At 33.0% G+C, this 12,918-nt stretch overlaps 1 protein-coding gene across 2 annotated transcripts in view; it reads right to left on the bottom strand.

Moving 5' to 3' along the window:
- Nucleotides 1-12,918, bottom strand: part of Tenm3 (teneurin transmembrane protein 3) — a 439,811-nt gene that overhangs the window by 245,885 nt on the left and 181,008 nt on the right. The gene's annotated exons all lie outside the window — the stretch shown is intronic.

Raw genomic sequence — 12,918 nt, forward strand, 5'->3', positions numbered from 1 at the left:
GACACCAAGGATATTTACCAAGGAAGAATTTATACCTGGCAATTACAGACCTTAAGTCACAATAAAGTAACTGTATGATCTAGTCTTTCTGAAAACAGACATAAGAAACCATCAATTCGTGGTGGTTTTAAACACTTTGATTTATGTAAAAGTTTCATAGGATGCTGAGAAAACATAAACAAAAAAAAAGATGAACCAGGAGAAGGTCTAGAAATTAGGCAAAATTCTTAAGCATATATGAATCAGTTTCCTAATAACTTTTTATCCATACTGTACTTTCTTACGATCTTTACTACCTGCTCATTGAAACACAGTTAACCACACTTATGACTTTCATTCACCAAAGTCCTTGGTATATGGATATCTTGCCAACTGTCAAGGTTTTAATGAATAATCATTAAATATATAAAAAGTAAAGAAGTAAGGGGAAAAATCAGGCTTCTTGAATTTAGTGAAAAAGTATTTAAGATGTTCCACCTGACAAACAAGTGAAATATCTAATAGTTATGTGAGATAAACCTAAGCTTTATCTCTCCTAGGAGAGCAGCTGAGGAACATTTCCAGGACATAAGGCAAGAAGCAATGACTTCACAGAAATTTTCACCATGAGCTGTTAGAAATAAGCTCCATGCTAGGGAATGATGCCTAAAATTGCACATAATGTGTAGATGTGCAAAGGGCTCTTCTAAGTCACCCAAGCAGGAAAACACAGAACCCTGGCCTGAAGATGAGCAACAGTCACTTCTACTAATTTTTTCAGCAAGTCAGTTTTTTTTTTTTTTCCTTGTCAGGAGAAAAGGGAAAAAAAAAAATTAAATAAATAATAAAGTGTGTACTTTTCCTGGCAGTCAGGACTTGTTCTTCTGACCCTCTTGTGACCTGTCATCGACCACTAAGAAACCTTACAAGATATTTAACTGGAATTTCATCGAAGCTAAAAAGCATGGCATGCATATTGGCAGCTATTTTGCTCAGATGCCCAGTAGAGGCTTTAGTTGTGACATTCCTATTCACTGGTCTTACAGTCCTATTGTTAGAACAAGGCCACATCATAGAAAAAAGACTTGAGAAGATATTTGGATGTTAATTTTGTAAGAATAGCTTACAAACCTCAACCAATTTTCCCTGGACAGTGGCAGCTGACACTGGTTGCCCCAAAATAATTATAATTACAAGTTACAAATCTGATCTACCCAGAAGAAAGACTTGATATAAACAGAAAATAAAATTATTAATAATAGAAACAACAATATAGTTAACTCATGCAAATCTAAATGTAAATTAAAATACATCATATTTATTATTTGTGGTATTATATCATTTCCCATTTAGAGTTACTAAATATTGGGCATTTTCTAAATATTGGAATTCTTCATTGTTTGGAGACCAATATGCTATTTTAGAAAAATGGTTAATAAAAACAAATACTTTTAAAGTGGTAATTGTGTATCACTCACTATCTCAAGTGTTTTGCATATACAAACATATTTTTATACATTCAATTCTCATATTAGGTCTGAGAGCAGGTATTATTATTATTAATTAATGTATAATAATGCATAACATAATTCATCATTAATTAAGTGCCATTAAAATAAAACTCTTTATGGAAAAATATAAAAAGATTGATAAAATACTTGGCTTATATATTTTAAGAAATATTTGCTAGGACAAAAATATAATAGTTACAATAAATAATAGTCACTTGGGAAATGGCTCAAATGAGGGAAACTCTCCCCTTTTAGATCCTGGCCTAAGGAGTACTCTGCCTGTGCTATGGCCTATGAGAAGAGTACAATAATCACAATAGTTCTTTTATGCAAATAAAAATTCTAAGGAGAATTTCAGGACAAATATAAAAATTCATCAAAATATATATATGAGAAACAGAGTTTAAAATAAGAACCTAACTACACTGAGAATTTATTTTCCATAGGATACTTGAAAATTTTTCTATTTGAAACTCTGTACAGGGATTCTTGAAGCAGAAAAAAAAATCTAAGGCAAATGTTCAGCTTGGTTGTTGTTTTACTATTGTACTCCATGCTACATTTTTTCAGATATATGTATATATATGGGTTTCTAAATATTGGGATTATTTGTATATATACATATATACACACACTAAAAGGCTGTCTGCATTGAGTTAAATTAAGAAGGGAGAGAAGCAAATCACCATACCAGAGCAAATCCAACTCTGTTAATATATCCAAGAAGTTTGCTATAAAATTAAACTCTACCAAGTTTCAGTGTGCTTGGACAACCAAATAACATGGTTTCCCCAAGGGCTACACAGTATAATAAGGAAAAAAGATCCATTTTTATGATCTGGCCCATCTCTAAGAATATACCACTATAAAATCAGTGATAATCTCCATTTTCATTTTTAATTCATTGGATTACAATGAGAAAGCACAATTTGGCCTCATTTTCCAACTCAACATTTCTAAGTAGCCCCCCCTTGCCCCCGCATCATAGTAGCAACAAATGACTTATATGATGTTCTGTACTTAAGGTAATCATATAATTAATTGTGAAAGTAAAAATTTTTCAAGAGTGAAAGACCATGTAATCAGTAATGGTGATGGTGTCTTATGATGTCAACAGACACTGTACAGGGAAAGCGGTATACATGCTTACTCTGTCCTCAAGATACTTTCATACCACTGTCCTTCTCCAGGTCTCATGTTTACTCTGAGTTTTTACAGTTCCTTTCCTGTGTTCTACATAAGTAGAACCCAATTTCAATACTGCTTTTATACAAGGAAATGAGCCATGTATTGAATATTTGCTTAGCCATTTACTGTTCAATCCCTGAAGAGTTTGTGTTCTGGAATTCTGTAGAACAAATTCTATTCCCATCACTTATAGTCTCTGAATCTTTGGGTAATTTACTTAATATTTCTAAACAAAAGGTTCTTTGTCTATAAAATGGGGAAAGTAATAGAACCTCTCTCATGGGTTTTGAGGAAGCACATATAAAATTAAAAACTTCAGTAGCCAAATGTTTATTATCTTCATTGTGAACATACTTTAATTCTCTTTTCTAATTAGGTTAAAAACCTATACAAATTTAAATAATTGCATATTCCTGATATAATAGTTTTCATCTTACCCAGCTTTGCTTTCTGTTTTGCAACAAAAAACTAGCATAACATGACTTGGCCTCTATCCTTCTTCTTTTTCTTTATTTTTTGCCTTTATATTATTCTTTCTTATAGAAATGGCAGTCCTTAGATAACTCCAATTTATCCTTTTAGATTCAGCTCACTCTCATCTCCTGAAGGTAAATTCCCTCAATCTCCAAGCTATGTTAGGCTTCTAACTCTGACCTCCAAGCTGGACATAGTCCTTCCTGTTATTGCATTTTTATAGATGCAATGGTATTATACTATGATGTCACCATTAATCATTTCCCTAACCAGACTTCAAGTTCACTGACTTTTTTTATTCATCATTTTATTCTTAGAGTACATAACACACATCTATTGAATAACTAAGTGAGCCAGTCATACTTTAGATTTGCATCACTCAAAGCACTTAATATAATGTTACACATAACAGTACAGTGACAATTCAGTGAATACCTAGTGGCTCATAGATATCAGACTATAATATACAATGAAAAGACAACCTTTTATGATGCCAACACTGTACTTGAAGAGTCAAGTATTCTTCCCAAGTGAGTGGCAATAATTTTTCCAGGCTATTTGGAAAAATATTTGAATTTGAGACATAATTTTAAGATTAGATTGTAGACCCCTATTCACAAGAAAGGGACATTCCTGAATAATTAAAAGCTTATTAGAATTAGCAGTAAAAGCACATCCACAGGAGAACTGATAATGTATGAAATATAAAAAGAAAGAATTCCTGCCCATAAGAAAACTCATCTGCTATAGTACTGTGAGACATAATTTTCTTTAGTGCTCAAGTACTTAGAAAGGCTTCATAATATGACTCCCTAGTACTCAGATCATAATCAGGGAATCACTTTTGCCCTCAAAAATAATGTGCATTTTGTGCATATCATAAGATACATTAATTATCCCCATAAGATTTATTTTCTATATTATATAGAGTGAGCACCAATACCTTAAATCCCCTTAAAAGGTTTGTGAGTGAACTCAACATCCCTTTCATTGAGCTTATAAAGTCTATTAAAAATAAATAACCATATCCAATATTTCATTTTTAAAGAAAATGACAATTATAAGAAGGAAAACATTTAATATAATGAGACTGATCTGATAGTAAGAAGGTATTAAACAGCTCAGCCTGTTGGTGCATTATTAACTCTTTCTGGTCACTTGGGTAACATTTTCAGTACTGTACTAAAAGAGGTAATTTACTAAATGGTACCCTAATGGCCAGAAAGAGTTAATGTGGTAATCAAAAATGAGCAATTTACTTCTCATCAACTAATCAAGCTCAGTAAAAAAAAAAAATTATTAAAATGCCTCTGATACTGTTCAACTGAAATTTTAATTGAAAAACTGAAAGCCATTTAGCTGAAAATACGGTAGGGTGGATATTACAACCGATTAATCCAAGAAAAGTAATGGCATGTCTACCCAAAGAAATGCAGTCATAAAGTAACTATTACTGCAATTATTAACACCAATACCATCACTATTTTTGAATGTCTATTATGTGTCAGTTACCATTCTAGAATAGATATAAAATGAATATAAAATTAAAATTTTCAAAACTGCAGGCTTCAGTACCAGAAATAGAGGTACAGGAAGGTAATAGAGCCTTGAGCACAAGCTAGGTTTGTCAGATACTATGGTCTATGATTATTTTATTATATGCTACTCTGCCTCTCAAAACAAAACAATATTTTGAGCTTACTAGCTATCCAAATGATCTGGAATGTGTTAGAAACAGTTCATTAATTAAATGCTCATTCTAGAGAAATTCTGATTTTGTTTTAGTGCCAACAATGCTTGTATTTTTCTTGGGTTTTGACCTGTTTACAAAAAAAAAGGGGGGGGGTTAATATAGCAGGACTGAGCTGGCTTAAATGGTCTGCTTGCAGGCTGACCCTTGGCTGGTAGCTGAGAACCCAGATTTCAGGAGGGTTCCCACCATTCTCAGACTAATAAGCATAGCAGCTTACCATGTTTAAACTGTTTATATAACCAGAGTGGTTTATGCTGAACCTGCTTGCCTTCTGTGAGACTGGAATTTTGGTATGTGCCAGGCAGAAGGTGCCCACATGACCAGCCCTAATAAAACCCTGGGCATTTAGTCTCTAATGAGCTTCCCTGGCAGAAAACTTTTCACATGTGTTGTTATAGCTCAGTGCTATAGGAATTAAGTGTGTCCTATGTGACTTCCCTAGGAGAGGAGTCTGAGAAATTCATGTCCCATTTCTCTGGACTTCACCTCAAGTGCCTTTTCCCTTTGCTGACTTTGTTTTGGATCCTCTCGCTGTAATAAATCTTAGCTATGAGTTATGACCATATATTGAGTCCTCCTAACAGATCATCTTACCTAAGGGTGGTCTTGGGGCCCCCTGATACTGTCTGTTCTTACTTTATGGTCACTTCGAACACTGTAAATGATTAACACTACCTTTTATAAAGGCTATTAGAATGCATTGGGCAGAGATTTGTAATATAATCAGAGCAAGAGTGTAGATCTTTAGGATTTGCAAATTTGATCATTTTCTCTTCATTGCTTAGCCCATTTTAAGTCCCTATTACAGTTTTTTATTTGCTTCTTTTCCTAATTTTTTGACAGTTAAAAACAAGCTGTTTTTTTTGTAATAAAATAATAGCTAACATTCTTTACTGAATGCCTTACAAACACCTAATACAAGCAAATTTCAACACTCTTTCCTCTCTTGGTTTCGATAATACTAGTTTCTTTGATTATTTTCTTACCCAGACTTCTTTACTTGTCCATTCTCTTCTAACCATTGCCAGAGCTTGGGATTTCAGACTACATTTTTTTCTTCTCTATCTATGCTCTCTCAATAGGTGTTTATCTAGTCTTTTTAGAAAAACAAAACAAAAAAAAAATGAAACAGAATTCCCTTGAGCAATACACTTGAATCCATCTGTTCATTTGATGTCTCTTTCAAATTTAAACTTGGTTATGTCCAAATCAATCAAAATTCTTTGATTTCCACTTGTCCCATCCCATTTCCCCAGTCTTCCCCATCTTGGTAAAAAGAACCAACCACTACTGTGTGTGTAAATTTAAAAAAATATGACATATTTCTGACTCTTTCCTTTTCCTCAACCTCCTCAGGGAATTCATAAGCAAGTTCTTCCAACTCTACCTCTGAAATAGATCTACTTCTCTACCTCTATACCCTAGATTGGTACTTTTCCAACTTGGGGCAATTTTTCCCACCCCTCCCTGGGCACATTTGACAATGTTTAGAGACATTTTTGATTGTTATAATTAGAGGGGTACTACTGGCAACTAGCAGGCCAGAGATGCTGCTAAACTCCTCTCACTGCATAGGACAGCACCCACAATGAATACACTTTTAGGGTCCTAAACGTGGATAGTAGTAAATCTGAGGAACCCCGCTTAAAACCAAGCAACATAGACTACTAACAACATGTAGTCACTTTTCTACTTTTTTTTTTTTTTTTTTTTTGGTGGTGCTGGGGATTGACCAGGGTTTTGTGCATGCAAGGCAAGTACTCTATCAACAGAACTATATCTCCAACCCTTCTCTACTTGTTTTATTTATCTTTTTAAATTTCCTTCAGTACTTTCTGGAATGAGACAGAGTATTTGACCCAGCTATAGCCCTTCTTGGACTATTCCCTGAGGACCTTAAAAGAGCGCACTATAGGGATACGGCCACATCAATGATTATAGCGGCACAATTCACAATAGCTAGACTGTGGAACCAACCTAGATGCCCTTCAATAGATGAATGGATAAAAAAAATGTGGCATTTATATATAATGGAGTATTATGCAGCAATAAGAAACGACAAAAATCATAGAATTTGCAGGGAAATGATGGCATTAGAGCAGATTATGCTAAGTGAAGCTAGCCAAGCCCTAAAAAACAAATGCCAAATGTCTCCTTTGATATAAAGAGAGCAACTAAGAACAAAACAGGAAGGAAGAGCATGAGGAAAAGACTCACTGTAAACAAAGACGAATGGGGGCAGAGAAAGGGAGAGAGAAGGGAAAGGATTTGCAAATGGTAGGAGACCTTCAATGATACACAAAAGTATAAGAGGTTATGATGGGCAAGGGGGAGGGGGGAAAAAAAGGGAGAGAATTGAACAACAGCAGAGGAGGCAGAGAGGGAAGGTGGGAGGGGAGGGGAGGGGGGATAGTAGGGGTTAGGAAAGGTAGCAGATTAAGACAGTCAATAATATGCCATTATGTAAAAATGTGAGTATGTAACAGATGTAATTCTGCTATCTGTATTTGGGGTAGAAATGGGAGTTCAAAACCCAATAGAGTCAAATGTATGAAAGATGATTTATCAAGAGCTCTGTAATGTTTGGAACAATCAATAAAAAAAAGAACATACTTGTAAATACTATGAACATTAAAAAAAAATAAAATATTATATACAGGGAAAGGCAAGTGAAAATGTATAGTTTTTCTAAAAGCAATACATTGGCGAGTTAGTTGAAAAAGTGTTACATATATAAGATTTAGAGGTAGTTTCAGTAACAACAAAAATGAGACTATCTACCTAGTTTCATTGAGTAACATTGTTTTCTATACAAACCAAAATAAGTAAATAAATAAATAAGAAATGGTTACTATATCTGAGAGGAATATGTGTGTGAATAGGCTGAAAATGCTGGTCACATCTACAATGTAATTTTCATATGAAGGAAATATCTCACTACCCAGCCTGATATCTCAAAAAGTAGTTTTCCTTTACTGGCTGATATTGGGATATTTTACTAATGTATGTACCCAAGTCAACTAAATTTATGAAAACTTATTGGTGCTTAGGATAAAAAAAAAAACTTAAAACAATGTATGAATGTGTGTCCTTCCTCACTACAGTCTAATTGAGATCACTGAGTATCTGCATATGTCTACTTATTTTACTTATCACACTGTATGGTAATTGTTGACTTACTTTTCTCTACAACTACACTATAAGCTATGAATGCAGGGGCAGGGTGGGGGAGGGAAGCAGTGGCTAATTAATTTACATTCAGAACACCCTGAAACAGAAGGAGGTACTGAATGAATACTTATTAAATGAATATGAAAAGGAACAAATGAAAGAATGGACAGATGGATAAGAAAAGGGACTGCTGCTCCCTGGTAATGGTGTGGGGGAGTCCTGGTTACTACTATCTAGACTCCTAGGTAGTAAATGGGGTGGAGTAGGAAAAATTTATACAATGTCAGCAAGAAGGATGAAATGGGATGTAAGAACTCATTCAAGATTCACAACCTTAGACAAACATTAAATGTTTGTGAAATACAGTAGAGGGAAGAAGAGGTCTATCTTTTCAAAATGATTTCTCTACTATTCCATCTCAAATGCCCAAGTGATAAGAAAGTCAATACTTAATGAAAAATTGATGTTGTACTATTTTTATGTATCTAGAAGTCCACTATCATTTATCTTTAAAACAGAAAAAAAAAACCCAAACAATATCATCTTTTGAAGACAGAGTGACAAGATATCCTATCACTCTAGGTAACCCTATCACTTTGGGTTCTTCTTTAACAGATGTTAGGTTGTAGTTTCTCTTTACAGCTTCAACTTTCCTGTACTCACCTCCATCCCTTCCAAATGTATCACGTACAATTATTGCACCGAGCCTAGTATGTTATGCATTTTTTTCTTACCATACGAAAGTATATTTTTAGGAAGGATGTACCTTAAAATATCTTCAAAACTATTGAAACAGAAATTGGCAAATTCAGGAGCCAAGTGAGTTTTAGCTACAAGAATAGCAATCACCAAAATGTGGTAATGAAGCTAAACACTGATGCTGGTAAGCAGTGCACAATCATTACTAAGTTCTTACAGCACAGGGTAAATATGATCACTAGACTTCCTTAATCCAAGTACAACCCTTTAAGTGATCTAAATTCACAATATGAGTGATTCATATGCTACAAGATTGTTTTACTTTAATTTTAAGGTATAATTTACCATAGTAAATCATGGTATTTAAAGAATATTTTGGTATGAGTAAGTGGGATACCCATTTGTCCTTAGCTTCTGGTCTAATGCCTTTGTTGATAATTAAATTAAAAAAATGATCTCTCCCCAAAACATACAAAAATACATAAGAGAAAAGGTCTATATTTTCCTCCAAATTTTGTGATTTCATTAAATGCTATTTTTTTTTTTTTTTTTTTTTTTTTTTTTTTTTTTTTTTTTTTTTTACTGAAACAATTCTAGGAGCAAACACTGGAGAAACCATTGAGCCACAGAGAGTATGATTTTAGATAGCAGGTAAAAGTTTTCAAACCTTGCTAATTTTTAAGGTTAATTTTCAATGTAAGAATAGAAAAATCAGGGTTGGGAGGAATCTTGAAAATTCTCAGCTTAACTCTATATACAGAATTTTAAAAAAATCAAAGTTCACAGTGGTTAAATGACCTACAAAAATTCAAGCAACCACCTTTTCTTAAATGTGTGACATCATAGATTGTAAATCAATTTTTATTTAATTACATCAAACATGGGGTAAAATGATAAATTAACTGTACAGTTTTTTTCCGTAAACTAAGTTATTGTTTCTTTAGTCCATATGTGTAAATACCATTTTTTGCTTTAGTAACACAATTATAAATCATCCTTCATTTGAAGTCTAATGATTCTTCTGAATTACTTTTGATCACCTGTAATTAGGCATAGTATCAAAGTGACAACCATGCCATAATTTATTCTCCTTACCTGGCAGCAAGTAAGCTTCTTTTGACAGAAATTTTTTTAAAAATACATTCCAATTTCACTAAGATAAAACAAACCATAGTATATTTAAAAGTAGAGGAAATAAAGTAGGCAATGAATAGCAAAGATATGAGAAGAAGTTCCTTACACTAACTGTTAACTACTTTAGATTTCTTTAATTGAAATATTTGCTTTTAAATTTAATACTACAGACAACATATTATATCTCAAAGAAAAACAATAATTAACTAAATTTTATTAGTCAAAACCTACTGTATATATGAGATTTCATAAATTATTAAGGAGCTCAAAAAAAGTAACTCAAAAAGGAGGGAAAGGGCTAATTAATCTCAAGAAGGTGAAAGAGAAAGAAGTGACCACTTCAATAACATTACACATAGTAATGATTATTTTGAAATGTGACTATTTTTTTTAAGTACAAAGGAGAGAAACTATAGTGTATTGGAAAGTTTGGTCTTTGAAATCAGGCTATGAATTCTATGTTTTGGCAGTTATTATGGTATCACCTTGGGCAAACCACCTATCCTCTCTAACTTTCTATATCCTAATCTATAGCATTAGAGATAATAAAGCAAATCCTTCAAAATGGTGGTAAGAATTAAATTTATAGCTGGAATCAGTAGCTACTCTAATTTCTGGTTTGTTTTTAATTTTAAAATTACATGTTCACACACTATGAGAGTCTGCTTTGTAAAGCTGCTCATGGTCAATTTTTTGATATAGTGTGACTACAAATTTGTTTTTTACTCAAGGCAGTGACAGAGTTGGGTAGCAGAAAGTACATTTAGGACCCAGCAGGAATAGCTGCTGAACTCAAGAACACTACCACCGAGCTATGAGTCTGTGTAAATTACTACATACTTTTTGAGTCTTCATTTTATTGTATGTAATTCTATTCATCTAGTCTATAAAAGCTATGACTTTAAGTCTGGGTTTACAAATACAGGTTTGGTTTTAAAATGACTTATCATACCAGTAGAGGTATATCAAGCCATCATTCTGAGTGAACTAAAAGATGGTATTGTGGATCTCAATGCAAGATTTTGACATGTCACTATCTGACATAATAACATGTTCAAGAATTTTGAAAAATAATAAATTATATAATTTGACATTTGCTTTCCTGTAATGGACATGTTCTTCTTCCTCTTGTGCAAAATCCTAAGAAATTACTGCCTCTTAACAAACTGGTATTTAAATATAAAAGGAGGAAAACTTCATTCACGTTATAGGAAATGGTGGATAACAGAGGTAATGGGAAGAAAGGATATCAGAGGGACTGCAAGAACAGTTAGAATTCTAAGTTTTCTAGCTCTTTTTTCTCTATGGAAATTCTTCCTTCTAAACTGGTTATGTTCCCTTGTCATTATGTTTTGATACATATGAGGAAACCCAGTACCCTTCAAAAGAACAACATGATACCACAAAGTAATAAAGGAAATTGTCTTGTTTCTCTTCTTTGCAATTATCCAATTTGTCTTTCACTATAAGGGATGTTTCTAAATATGAAAGTAAAGAGGATTGATTCATATCCTGCTCCTTCCAACTCAGGTATGCTATAATATAAATTTTTTTTTCAACCAAAAGACAATCATGAGACATCAGAATCTACACTAATCACAACAGTTTCAAATTGCCGAACAAGTCTTTAGATTTGCCATGATTTTTAATACCTGAATGAAGAAATGGTAGATTATGTTGTTATGTTACATCTCATCATGGCATAACAGCTATTTAATGGCAGATTGTCCCTACCCATGGTATTATGCATAAAGGAACCCTATCTATTCTAAAAAGGTCATAATTGGCTAAGATAACTAAAGACAAAGCAGAAATAATTACTCGGTTGACAGGGTGAAAGCCAGAAAGGAGAAACATAAATTTTGATGAGAATGACAACATTGTAGCAAGAGCATTTTCCCCTTGGACTAAGGATTAGGTCTGGATTGGGATAAGAAGTCTAAATTTAGTCTTACTTGAAATTCACCTAAAAATGTGATAATAGGCTATTTGAATAAATTAGCTTAATTATTTAATCTTCAGTTTTTCTTCTTATGATAAAATATTCCCAGTCATTAGTTCTTCATAGCTAATCTTTCTTAAAACTTCATATGATTCAATTTTCAGAATTTTTTTTTCTAGAGAGTAAATTAAGATTATTTCCTCTTTGATCTAAGTTACTTGTAAGAAAAATTCTTTTGTGAACATGGAAGAAAAATCCAAACTCTAATGAATCAAAGGAACACAGAAAATCTTAAATCATCATGGACTATAACTTTCCAGGTTAAAAATTATTATGCAGTTTAGAAAAATAAACCATGTACTGAACTTGGAAAAAAAATCCTACTGAGGCAGCAACATTCAGGATACATTTTAAAGGCATTAAAATGAGTAAGAAATTATTTTAAAAAACAAGTGAATATATTTTTATATTTTATGGTACTCATTAAACTAGGAAAAAAACGTGACTATTGTACATTTAATTTCAAGCCCATTTTATAATACCTACCCCCTATTTGCTACCCAACCTGTAGGACTTGGCACTGGCATTTAACTCTCTGCTGGAGATTGTAGCCTTCTGCAGCCAACCCGTGGTGACAGTTATCTCTTAATTAAAACTCTATGTGCAAACATAGCAGTATGAAAAAGTATTGTTGCAAAATCGCATACAAAGCATGATAATTTATAACTGTACAATCCTTTTCATCTAATGCTTTAATGCCAAAGACAACTACTAGAATCAGTGTGATACTTTCCCTCAGGAAAAATCTGCATAGTCAATTTTTTATACATATATTAAAGGATAAGATAATATAGATCTTCCTATCATCATGTCACTTCTCTGAAGGATGGTGAGTTGTGTTTCCCTGCAAGAGATAACACTTTGAAATATGTGGAACATTCTACGGAGTGCATGATACTTCCTTTCATAACTGATGATGACCCATTTAACCTTGAATTGTGAAATATATTTTCTAAGTTTTAGATACTTCAAGTGCTAATGAACTGTCATTACCTTTCTGATGCAAA

This window comes from Urocitellus parryii, chromosome 14, assembly GCF_045843805.1.
Source record: "Urocitellus parryii isolate mUroPar1 chromosome 14, mUroPar1.hap1, whole genome shotgun sequence".
Lineage (NCBI taxonomy): Eukaryota > Metazoa > Chordata > Mammalia > Rodentia > Sciuridae > Urocitellus > Urocitellus parryii.